The sequence below is a fragment of the Catharus ustulatus genome, chromosome 1, assembly GCF_009819885.2.
Source record: "Catharus ustulatus isolate bCatUst1 chromosome 1, bCatUst1.pri.v2, whole genome shotgun sequence".
Taxonomy (NCBI): Eukaryota; Metazoa; Chordata; class Aves; order Passeriformes; family Turdidae; genus Catharus; species Catharus ustulatus.
The window spans coordinates 61659982-61671089 of record NC_046221.1 but is presented as its reverse complement, the minus strand read 5'-3'; positions in this window follow the sequence as shown (position 1 = coordinate 61671089).

Genomic DNA, 11108 nt, shown 5'->3' with positions numbered 1-11108 from the left:
GACTGAATGCTGTTTCCTTACATGAGAGGCTCCTCAGTCCATAAGGGTAAAACAGAGGTTTATCAGATTGGAAATTCTCCTCTACATAAAATTCCCAGGGCTGTATCATCCCAACACCTACTGCTGTCCTTGTAGCTTAAACCACAGCCCATGTACAGGTCACCGAGCAGAGCCCTTGGTTTGCTTCATAATAGGAGGGTGCCCGGAGGTGTAGACTGGGGCACAGCAGGAGTTAACTTCAGCTGTGGCTTTATGTAACTTTTAATTGCCTGCATTTGACATCTGCGCATCTAACAGCGCAGTGGAAGTGCTGAGGAATAAGTCCGTGAGTAATTCCTGTTTTATCCCCAGCTTGTATCGTTTACCTCATTAGGGGACTGCCTGCAGCCTTCAGCTGCTCTCTGCTTCCCCAGAGTTAATAGATCTCACATGTCCTGTGCCATGGCCCTGTCTCAGCCGAGCTCTCCACGCAGATCCAGTGCAGCCTCCCCCACGGATACGGGGTTGGTGTGAACACAACCCAAGCGCTCTGTGGCACGGATGCAGCAGCTGCTGCCCAAAAATGTACCATGTTCAAAAAGCAAGAGGATAGGACAAGAGGAATGTACTTGAGTTGTGCCAGACAAGATTTACTTGGATCTTAAGAAAAAATTGTTTACTGAAAGGATGGTCAGGAATTGGAACAGGTTGTCCAGAGAGAAGTGTTCAAAAGGCACCAGGATATGGCACCAGGAAATGTGGTTTAGTGGGGGACTTGGCTGGGTTAACAGGTTCAATGAGCTAAGAGGTCTTTTCCAACCTAAATTATTCTACAATTCTATGAGCCAGCCCCTGTGTGCTGTCTCTGCCTGGGTTTGGGTGAAGCAGGTCCTCACAGTCAGCATAAGCTCCATCCCCCAGAAGCCTCATCTGGAATCCAGGTCATTAGGGGCACAAAACGTGTTGCTTTTCTTAGATCCCCCCATTGCTTGTTGTCTTTGTGCTCCAGAGGGCTGTGGGACACCACGGAGCTCCCAGAGAGGCAGCTCCTACCTGGTGGAAACTGCTGTGTCTCCCTTGATAGAAATGCTGGAGCCCTCCAAAGAGCTCACCAGGGCTGAGGAGGAGCTCTCTGGCATCTCTGGAAGCTATTATGGACCACTTTCCAGATCAGAAGTAAGAATTTAACACTAATTCAGGATCCCCTTCTGGGTCATTGTGGGAATATTTGGAAACCTAGAGAGCACAAAGGAAAAACTGCTTTCTTTCTACAGGGTTTCCTAACATGACACTGAAGGCTCACTGCTTGTAGCTATCATGCTATGATGTTCACTTGGCTTTCTTGGGAGATATTTAGCTAATCATTATCATTTAATACCTTTGTATGTGTTGATACTGCTGCAGCACTCTTGTGACACACTTCTGCTACAGGCTGTTACCAACTCTCCATTTAAAACAGTGGAGTCTGTGAACTACAGGAATTTCAATTTGCACTTTAAGAAAATATGAATTTTCTTGTCTACTCCTTCAGGAAGTGAAGCAAACTTTGAAATCATGTCCTGCACTGTGAAAAAGTTCAGCAGCTCAGCCACAAGTACACCTGGTGATTTTTAAGCTAAGCTCAACAGCTTCGTGGGGGTTTATATGCAATTTTGAATGTGAAGGGCTATGAATAATAATAGTAGTCTTGAGGCAATGAGGGGTAATGAGGTAAACAATATGAGATTTTCTCACTGAGTTGAAATGAGACTCCTTCAAATCTTTTGTGAAATTTTGACACAGCTCAAAGAAATATTTTCTGAGGAGCATGTGGGCTGCAATATTGGGAGTAGGTTCTTCCAGTGTTAACAAGGATATTGCCTCAGAAATTACATCCAAGCATTTTCAGAGTTGAATATTTTATAAATACATTCTTTATGTTCTGATGTGTGAGATTAGCACGGGAGGGTGCATCTGTTTTCCTGCAGAGAGGATCTGAATGATGCAGTTTGATGAGAGGAGTTTCAGCTCAAAGACGAAATCTTGCTATGAAGTATCCTACAAAACAAGAAAGCTAGACCAAGATTCAGAACATTTGGGGTGAGAGGGATGCAAATCATGCCACACACCAGGGATTTCAATGCAATGGTGTGAATACGAGTCCCTCACAAAACTGATGAGCATCCTTTGTTTCAGACAGCTTTGCCCCCATAAAGACTACCTGGGATGCAGCTCTGAGTGAAAATCATCTAGGGCAATCAGTAGAATTTCCGCTTGCTATTCCCTTCCTGTTATCTTGGCATTTTGGGCCAAATGTTTTAAAATATTTCTAATGTCCCATCTTGAAACTATCAACATGGAGCTCTTCATTGGTACTTTCAAGAGGGCCAAGTTCAGCTGGCTGCCTTTGTGCACACAGACAGACTGATTAAAACAAGAGGATATTCTTGTTTGCATCTGCTTCTTCTCTGTCTTTTCATGCTCTAAGCTAGAAGCCGAATGTGGCCACCCTTTTAAAAGATTTTGTGAGGTGCTGTGCCTGCATGAGGGCAAGCCCCAGTACCAGCACAGGCTGGGGGATGAAGAGATGGAGAGCAGTCCTGCAGAGCAGGACTTGGGGGTGCTGGTGGAGGAGAGGCTGGACGTGACCCAGCAATGTGCACTTGCAGTCTAAAACACAAATCCTGTCCTGGGCTGCATCAAAAGCAGCGTGGGCAGCAGGGCAAGGAAGGGGATTTTGCTCTGGTGAGAGCCCACCTGGGGTGATGCATCCAGCTCTGGGGTCCCAGCACCTGTTGGAGCAAGTCCAGAGGATAGCCACAAATGTGGAGCATCTCTCCTATGAAGAAAGATTGAGAAAGCTGGGATTGTTCAGCCTGGAGAAGGGAAGGCTTCAGGGAGACCTCATTGGAGCCATTCAATACTTAAAGGGGGCTTTTGAAAGAGGTGAGAGCAGACTGTTTAGCAGGGCCTGCTGGGGTAAGACAAAGGGTAGTGGTTGTAAACTAAAAGAGGGTCAATTCAGACTAGATATAAGGAAGACATTTCTTATGGAGAGAGAGGTGAAACACTGGAACAGCTTGCCCAGAGATGCTGTGGATGTCACATCCTGGGGGACATTCAAGGCCAGGTTAAGCAGGGCTCTGAACAACCTGGTCTGGTTGATAATGTCCCTGCTTAATGCAGGGAGGGTATTAGGCTAGATGGGCTTTCGAGGTCCCTTCCAACTCAGACTATTCTATCATTCTATGAAAAACATCAAGGCCCTGAAGCGAAGCTTCTGCACCAAGTTGATTTGAAGAATAAATTTTGAAAATATAAAAATAGGCTTTTAGCAGCCTGCCTGACAGAGGCAGAGACATTGTGTGGGCAAACTGTTCCAGAACACGGCTGTGCAATGGTTATTAAGAGCCGTACTTCCATAATAACAGTGCTGGGAGCTTTCCTCAGTAAAGAACGATAAGCAAGTTTCAGCTTCTTCCTTGCTGAGACCTGGAGGCAGCGCTGTGCTTGGTTAGCTCTGATGCATTATCCTGTAATAGCTAAGCAATATTCTTTGAGTGAAGGTTGAATAATAGAGTGTTTTCTCTCCCCTCTACCCCCGCCCCACCACTTTACTTTCTGAATAACATCTTCCATTGTTGGTTATTGTCATTATCAACTGATTTCCCCAACGACTGCTCTAAACCATCCTTTCTAGCTTCTGGGCATTAAGCAAAGATTGTTGCAGCATAATTGGATTAATTTAGAGACTGACTTTGAACAGCATAATTGATTTGAATTTTATTCTGTTTTCTCTAGCCACGTTTTTCACTAAAAATCACCATGCCTGTAAGCCTGGGCATGGACTCAAATCTTCTACAGGAAAAGCCTTCATGAGTGGGAGCCCCTCCTTGCTAAGTGGGTGCTTTCACCTGTGGTCCATGCTCCTCTCCACTGGGGAGGGTTTCCTACTGTGCTTCATGCCCCTTCCTTCTGCCACCCTTGGGAAGCGCTCTGGGTGCCAGAGGAGTCACAAACCGACTCACTTCTCCACCGTCACTGCAGGGGTTGCTTTGAGCTGCAGGAGGGGTTTTGTTCTCTGGCACAGGGTCTGTCACTGCTGTGACACGTGGGGACCAGCCTGCCCAGCTGTCCCCACATGGACCCTGCTTCAGGGATGCTCTCTGGCACACTTGGCTCTAACATCACAGGCACTTAGCAGTGCTCCTGCCATACCCAGTGCAGCAAACCTTGTGTCCTGCCATGGTTTCTGACTGGGTTTTGATTCTATGTCTCACAGATGTGGGTGTGGAGTGGGGAGTGCCCTGTGGATGCTGCAGCAGGGCCTGTGAGTGCCTGGCCAGCTCCCTGAAGCAGCATGTATTACTCATCAGGGATCCCCCAAATATGCTTCATGGTTCACTGCAAAGCTTTCTTTTTCTTTGCAAAACATCTTCTCTTTGTTTTCACCACACATCTCCACTGATTGTTAGAGAATGAAAAGGGTTTTGGTTATAAATTAGAATCATTATTGAAATCTCGACTGAGTAGCATGGCTGAAGACCATCGTCCTGAGTAGCTCTGAGCTCCCTGTGCCATTTCAGCTCCTCTCAGCTGACTGCAGAGGTTGGCACAGGTGCTCAGTGTGTGCCCTTCCTGCTATGGCAAGGGGTTTCTCTGGGATATTTGGGCAGTGGTTGCCTCAAACATGGAGCTGCCCAGGACTAGCATAGGATCCTAGCATGAGACACTCAGACTTGTCCTACCTGTCACAACTTACACACAGCACATGAGACTTTTGCATTCCCAACAAGCCCAAGGCTGCCATCCCACTAATTTCAGCAGACCCAGGATGTCCTCGTCACATCTTTGGAGAGCACCTGGCTCTCATATTCATGTGTGGCAGCACACTGTTCCCACATCCCATCGTGCTCTCTCATAGTGAAAAGGAAAAGGGATACAACTGTGCTACTGCTTCTCCCTCCAGTGCTAAGAAACAACAGAACTAAAAGCAGTGCTGGCCCTTGTCTTTTCTATTGTTTTGGTGAAAGGGAGTGGTACCGCCCAATTCAGTCCTCTGAAAGTCACCAGACTTTGTGCCTGCAGCAACCTGGTATCCTATTTCCAAATAAATCAGAGATAGAATGAATGGAGAAGGAATGGAGACAAGTCAAATCCCATTGCCCAGTGATGCAGGGCCTTCTCTTGGAAAATCAGCTGCCCAGCATCTGCTGCAGACATCAGCCTTGGGGTGCATGCCCCCTGCCTGCACTGCTGCCTGCAAGTGCCACAAGGCAAAAACACCTGTCCTCCTGCTTGTCCATACAAAACTGCATATGTGCACTTGCAGGTGGAATTCATGTCCTTTAGCACATAAAGGCCATGACCATTGTAGGAATGTTCATAAAAACATAGTTGCAATAAGGTACACAATATTTTCCCACTTCTCCTGCTTTGGTATTGTGTTGTAATAGAGTTCTTGATGATTTAGTTGAGTTAGAGGAATATATCCACACTAACAGCATTAGCCTTTTCCTTAGAGTAATGTTTTGCTGGAGTAACATCCAGCAAACTGATGCCCAGGAAGCTTTTCCTTTCAATATCTGAGCAATAGTTCTTAGGGGTCAGCTTTGCCAGCTTTCACTAACCTTGCTCCTTGTACTCTTCAGATTGTCACAACTCCAAGACTGTCATAAACACTTCAGTCTTTTGTGCTTTTAGCTCTCAGACTTTTGTAGGAAGACACACCTTTAATCGTTTGCCTTTTGGGTTTTGCTTCCAGCTTTCCAGGTTCTCCCTGGTAGCACAAAGTCAAAGTCAAGAAGAGAAAATGGGACTGCAGAAGTGATGCTGTTGGGCACACACAGTGCCCCACAAAAACTCCTCTTCCCAGTGCCTGGAAAACTTTATCCCTTGCCCATGTTCACCTATTCCTCCTCTTCTGTCTCAGTTAGTCATGCTCCCCTCCTTACATGCACACTTCTTCCACGCAGATGTTGCAATTGTGCAGGCTGTAACACTCTGCAAGATTTCTTTTCCCTCCTCCACGAACATCTAAACTTATCCCAAACTACCTAGCTAATCTGTCTGTTAGATCAAAATGTCCCTAGTATTAGGGAGTGTTTGGGTTTGGGATTCTGATTCAGGATTATCTAGAGAAAACACTGAAAGGTCACTACATTTTAAATCATCCAGCAAATGAAGCTTGAAGGTGCTCAGTGCTACTGTAGGAATGTGCTGCCTGCAACCAATATCTGCTTGCAAACCTGGTGGGACTAGTTCAGGTCTGACAGAGTTTTATGTAAGTATTGTTTTATTTTCAGTGTTCTCTTTACTTCTCATCACTTCTTTAAATCCCACCAAAGACAGGTTTGCTCACAAGATGATGCCTTGGCGCATTCAGTCAATGATATTGACTTCCCAGTGGCAGCAGGGGAATAAACCAGGAGATTAAACTGCCCAATCAATTGCCCTCCTGCCTGTGTTATGTGCGTTATTTCCCACCGTGCACATTCAGCATTACGCTCTGTGGCCATTAACGCAGTGGGTGCTGTTAGACAATGAAATGTTAAACAGCAGCATGCTAATAAAAGGATTAAGGAATAACATGATATCCTTACCAGCAGCTACAGAAGAGCTGGTCTGGGGAAACAGCAACTGTGTGCTGGGGCATGCTGTACATGAAATAGGGATGTCCATGCTAATAAGCAAATGGTCCTTTATCACAGGGCTGGTGTGGAAATGTCAGCCTGGAGACAAAACTGAGTTTGAGGGAAATATCCCCCTAGATTAGAGAGGTGGACAGAGCAGGCATTACCTCCCGACAACTTGCTTCTTGATGCCATATGGCGTCAATGGCTTAACACCTCAGCAGGACATTAATGCCAAGAAATTTAACAAGACTTTTTCTGCACTGCCAGGTGGCCAAGTGTTACTCCTTGCTCCCCAAATCTGCCAATCAAATCTTACCTGCTGCCCTCTTCTGCTTTGTGAAACACGACACAAAACTGCACTTCTTCCCAAGGAGAGGTTTTAGCTTTGCAGCTGCCCCGTTAGGGCTTCTCATTCCCAGCTGACACCCTTTCCCACCAATGCTCTTGTACTTGCCAGGCTAGAGAACTCCTAGAGAATTCGGCATCTTTTGGATAGCCTGGATTTGGCAAAGCAGGATTTGTTAAACAAGCAGCGCCATTCTTCTGTCAAGACTCATGGTTTGTCCAGGAAAGACTTGAACCAAGGAAGGGAAAGACTGACTTCTGGTGGGATGGGAACTAATTCATGCCCAAAAGAGCCTCACAGGGAATGAGAAGCAACTATCCAGCCATGGACAGGGCAGGGGCATAGGGATGCCACTAACCAGGGTCTACACATACAACTGGCTCACTACTGCCTTGTGACATCCCTCTGGTGAGGAGTGAAGGGCTGAGGAAGGGCAGGGGGGCATCAGCCACTTCCAGCTGGGCAGCTGAAGCTGCCCACTCCTGCCTGTCCTCTCTTGCACATTTTTTCTCAGGTTTTCAGTGGGCCAAGTGGAGTTTCTTTCATTATGTCTCCTGCAAGGTCACTGTGCAAGTTGATGGTGTGCTGTTGGGAAAGGGGCTATTGACATGTAGTCTGACCTCACCTTTACCTAGTTTCACCTATTCATTTATGTTTGCTTTGAATTAGCTGGTGAAGTCTCTTTATCAACATTATTTATAGGTTTTAAGCATTTCAAGACTGCTGCTTTGTTCGTCGGCTGTACTTGTCTCTTAATCTAACTAATCATCTAATACATTTTGAAGGCTTTTCATTCTTTCTCATAAATCAAATTTTGGACCTTGATGAATCCATTTTCTGTGCTAATCTGAATTCTCTCTCTTTCATCAGATCTTCTTCATCTCATAAAGAAGTGAACAGGCTATTCTAGGTGTCCCTGCAAAAAGATTTGATCTATATATTCCAGTCTCATTATATATTTCTCTGGCTATTTTACCTTGTTATCCTTCATTGAAAGTGCAGCCCCCTAAGATTCTTTCCATGTTGTTTCTGTGCAGGTTTATTTGATAGCACGTCTTAGATTTTTCTATCCCCTTGTGAATTAAAATAGCTTTTCATTTTGATTGCGTTTTAATCCATAAATAGTATCTCATTTTCTCACTTTCTCCCTGTATTCTTTATCTGGGTGAGTTCCATCATTTTTTTTTTTCATGTCTTCTTTGTATTAGTAATTTCCCTCAATTTAATATATATGTGACTTCAATTAATATATTCTTTATTCTCTGCTCTAGATAATTAGTAAAAGCATAAAAGAACAGATGCATGTTATTTAACAAATGTCTCTGCTAGTGGCCTTGCCAGCTTATAAGTGGTTACTTCCACCATTTGTTTCTAATGTTTAAATTTATTTATAAAATATGTGTGGTCATCTGTATATCGTAGTAAATGATGTTGAGATGAAGTTTTAGTGGAAATTCTCATAAAATATTCTACAAATAACTCCCAATACAGCAGTAGGAGGAGGTCATCTGAGATGACCACTGCAGTCTCTTTCGTCTGAATAATCCTATTACACGTGTTGTTTTCCCAGAGCTGTTTGTGTTGTAATGTTGCTGTTATTTGTTAACCTTGACAAAAAGGGGTACTCAGAAAAGCATGACATTTCTGTGCTTTGCATTATTGACTGTTTTATCTTTAAGTTAATTTTTTGTGGTTCTGAAAGGACATTGCCTTTCAAAGGAAAAATAGATGGTCTTCCTTCTTTGACAAAATAACACCAAAACACTGGAAACAAAAATTACTTTTTCTAGCTTCAGAAGCTCCACAAAGCCTTTCCATGACAATTTGTGTTTACAATTGTTGTGGTTTAGGAATTTAGTGCTCCCACTTAAACTATCTGGCTCCACTTGTGCCCCTCACTCACTTCCCATTCCCCCTCCAATTCTTCCCTGTGTTGACTAGAGAGGAGAACTGGAAACAAAAAAGGGAAAGATCACAGCTTGAGATAAGAACAATTTATTGGAAACAGCAATGAGAGAAGAAAACAAACAGTAACAGCAAAAATATTAATAACAAAAGTGTACAAGTGAGAGACAGAGTGATTCACATGAAAAATGCTCATAATGGAATCCAACCCAATCACTCCGTGCTTCCCCAGTATGAAAAATGAGGTGAGGTGGTATAGAATAAAAAGAATAACTTCCAGGTCCTGGCCAAGCCCTCTCCTGGCCACTGCAGAAATCAGTAGCCAGGAGAAATCAACTCTGTCCTGGCCAGAACCAGGGCAGCAGTGAAATTCATCAAAATTCTGTTCCATCTGCTATGGAAGTCGCCTCCATGAAAGGTAAAATGCTGGGTTTTACAGCATAAATCAGGGTCTTGTTTTTTGAAATGTGATTCGGTTCTTCCAATAACTTCTTGAAAAATTATTGAAGTCCTCTATAGTTTTCCTTTTTGCTTTAAATTGCATGTACAAGAATAAAAAAAATTTTTGGAATGCCCTGTAAGCTTACTGTCCTAGAATTGCAAAAAGGGTAATTTTTCTGCCTCGAGAGGAACAAATTATCACTGTTTCTCCATTAATCTTTGCATAAGCACCAAACTGGTGGACAAGCAGTTACTCACATTGCTTTAGTTTATCTCCTCCTGGTTTTGTGGCACTCCCTGCTTACAATATCCCAGGCTTCACTATCAGAAATGGTCCCAAGGCTTTCAAAGACCTGCATGCTTGTACAGAGAGCACTTGTTCCTCTCTTTGCATTCCTGGCTAGAGCAGGAAAACTGAAAAATCCTGAACAATTTTTACTGATCTTCAACCTTCTAGAAAGCTTTGGGCCTTGCCAAATGTTGTAAGTTTACATCTGTGACACAGTTTCTTAGCCCATACTACCAGAGACCAGCTGGGTTTCACTGATTCTCACCAATTAGTGGGAGAAGTAGGATACTTTCAGATCCCTAGGATACACCTCTCATCCTGATACCAAAGAACCTCTGCAAAATCTTTAAGTTCTGGCAAAACAATTCCTTATCAATATTTCTTTTGATGATGGGGGTGAGGTGGAGTGAGGGTGTTCCTCTTCCATTAGAAACAGACTAAAACAGTCCACACATCTCACATTACTATTATTTGCTTTTTTAGAGATCACACATGCATTCTGTGGAAGCAGAGCACAGTTATGACACCTTTCCTTTGCCCGTTTTTTCTTTGTTATGGAAGATTTTTCTACACAGCTATTCAGCATCACAGCCATTCTCCATTCACCATTCATTTCACATCCTTTGCAACTTGTAAATTGAATTGCAGAATTGTTCACACAAACACTGTAAAAAAGATGATTCAAAGTGCATAAAGGACTCAGCTGAGTATTCCCTGTCTGTACAGATAGCTGTGCTGAGGATAGTTTTGTAGGGCCTAAAAGAGCATCAAATATTTCCAAATGATTATTTCTTCAAAATCAAACTCAAGGCAAAATAACAAAACAGTGTCAGAAATACCTGAATTAATGTAAAATAAACAGTGAGACTGAAAAAAAATGATACTGTGGCACATGACTGTCAGTACATAACTAAAGTGGTCCATGGGTAGTGAGAGGCTGTCAGGGTACATACATTTGTTTTTAGACTTTAATTACACAGACCAAGCAGATCGGTCTGAAAAAAAAATAAAAAACAATTGTTCTCACTCAATTCAGTGAGTATTTCCCAGTGAAGAGATTTTACTAAGTGATAGTGCATAATTTGCTAGGGCAACTTGACCTTTTTGCTTGTTTCTCCCTGGTAATAAGCAAAGCCAATTAATCCCACGTGTTGAGCTGATGAGTAATGGCTCCTTGTAGAAACAATGGTGTCACATGCCAGTACCTACATCAGCATTAACCACTATTAATCACATAGACAACAATGACAGTTTACTGAATTTTGTTGTTCAGCAAGCTCCACACCAAACCCCTAGATTGCTGAAACATTGTTCAGGAAACAGAACGACACTGTAAGCTGAAGAAGCAGATGGAAAATCTGCCATAGTGCACAGAGACCTGCCTAAACCTGTGCTGAGCTTCACTTCCAGCTCCGCAGTGACTGCTTTGATTAGAAACCTGTATCCCTCTTCCTCTGAGGTGCCATCTCACCTGTCTTCAGGCTGTCCTGTAAATGCAAGTCCACTCCTTGGCACACAATTTTTTTAATGCTCA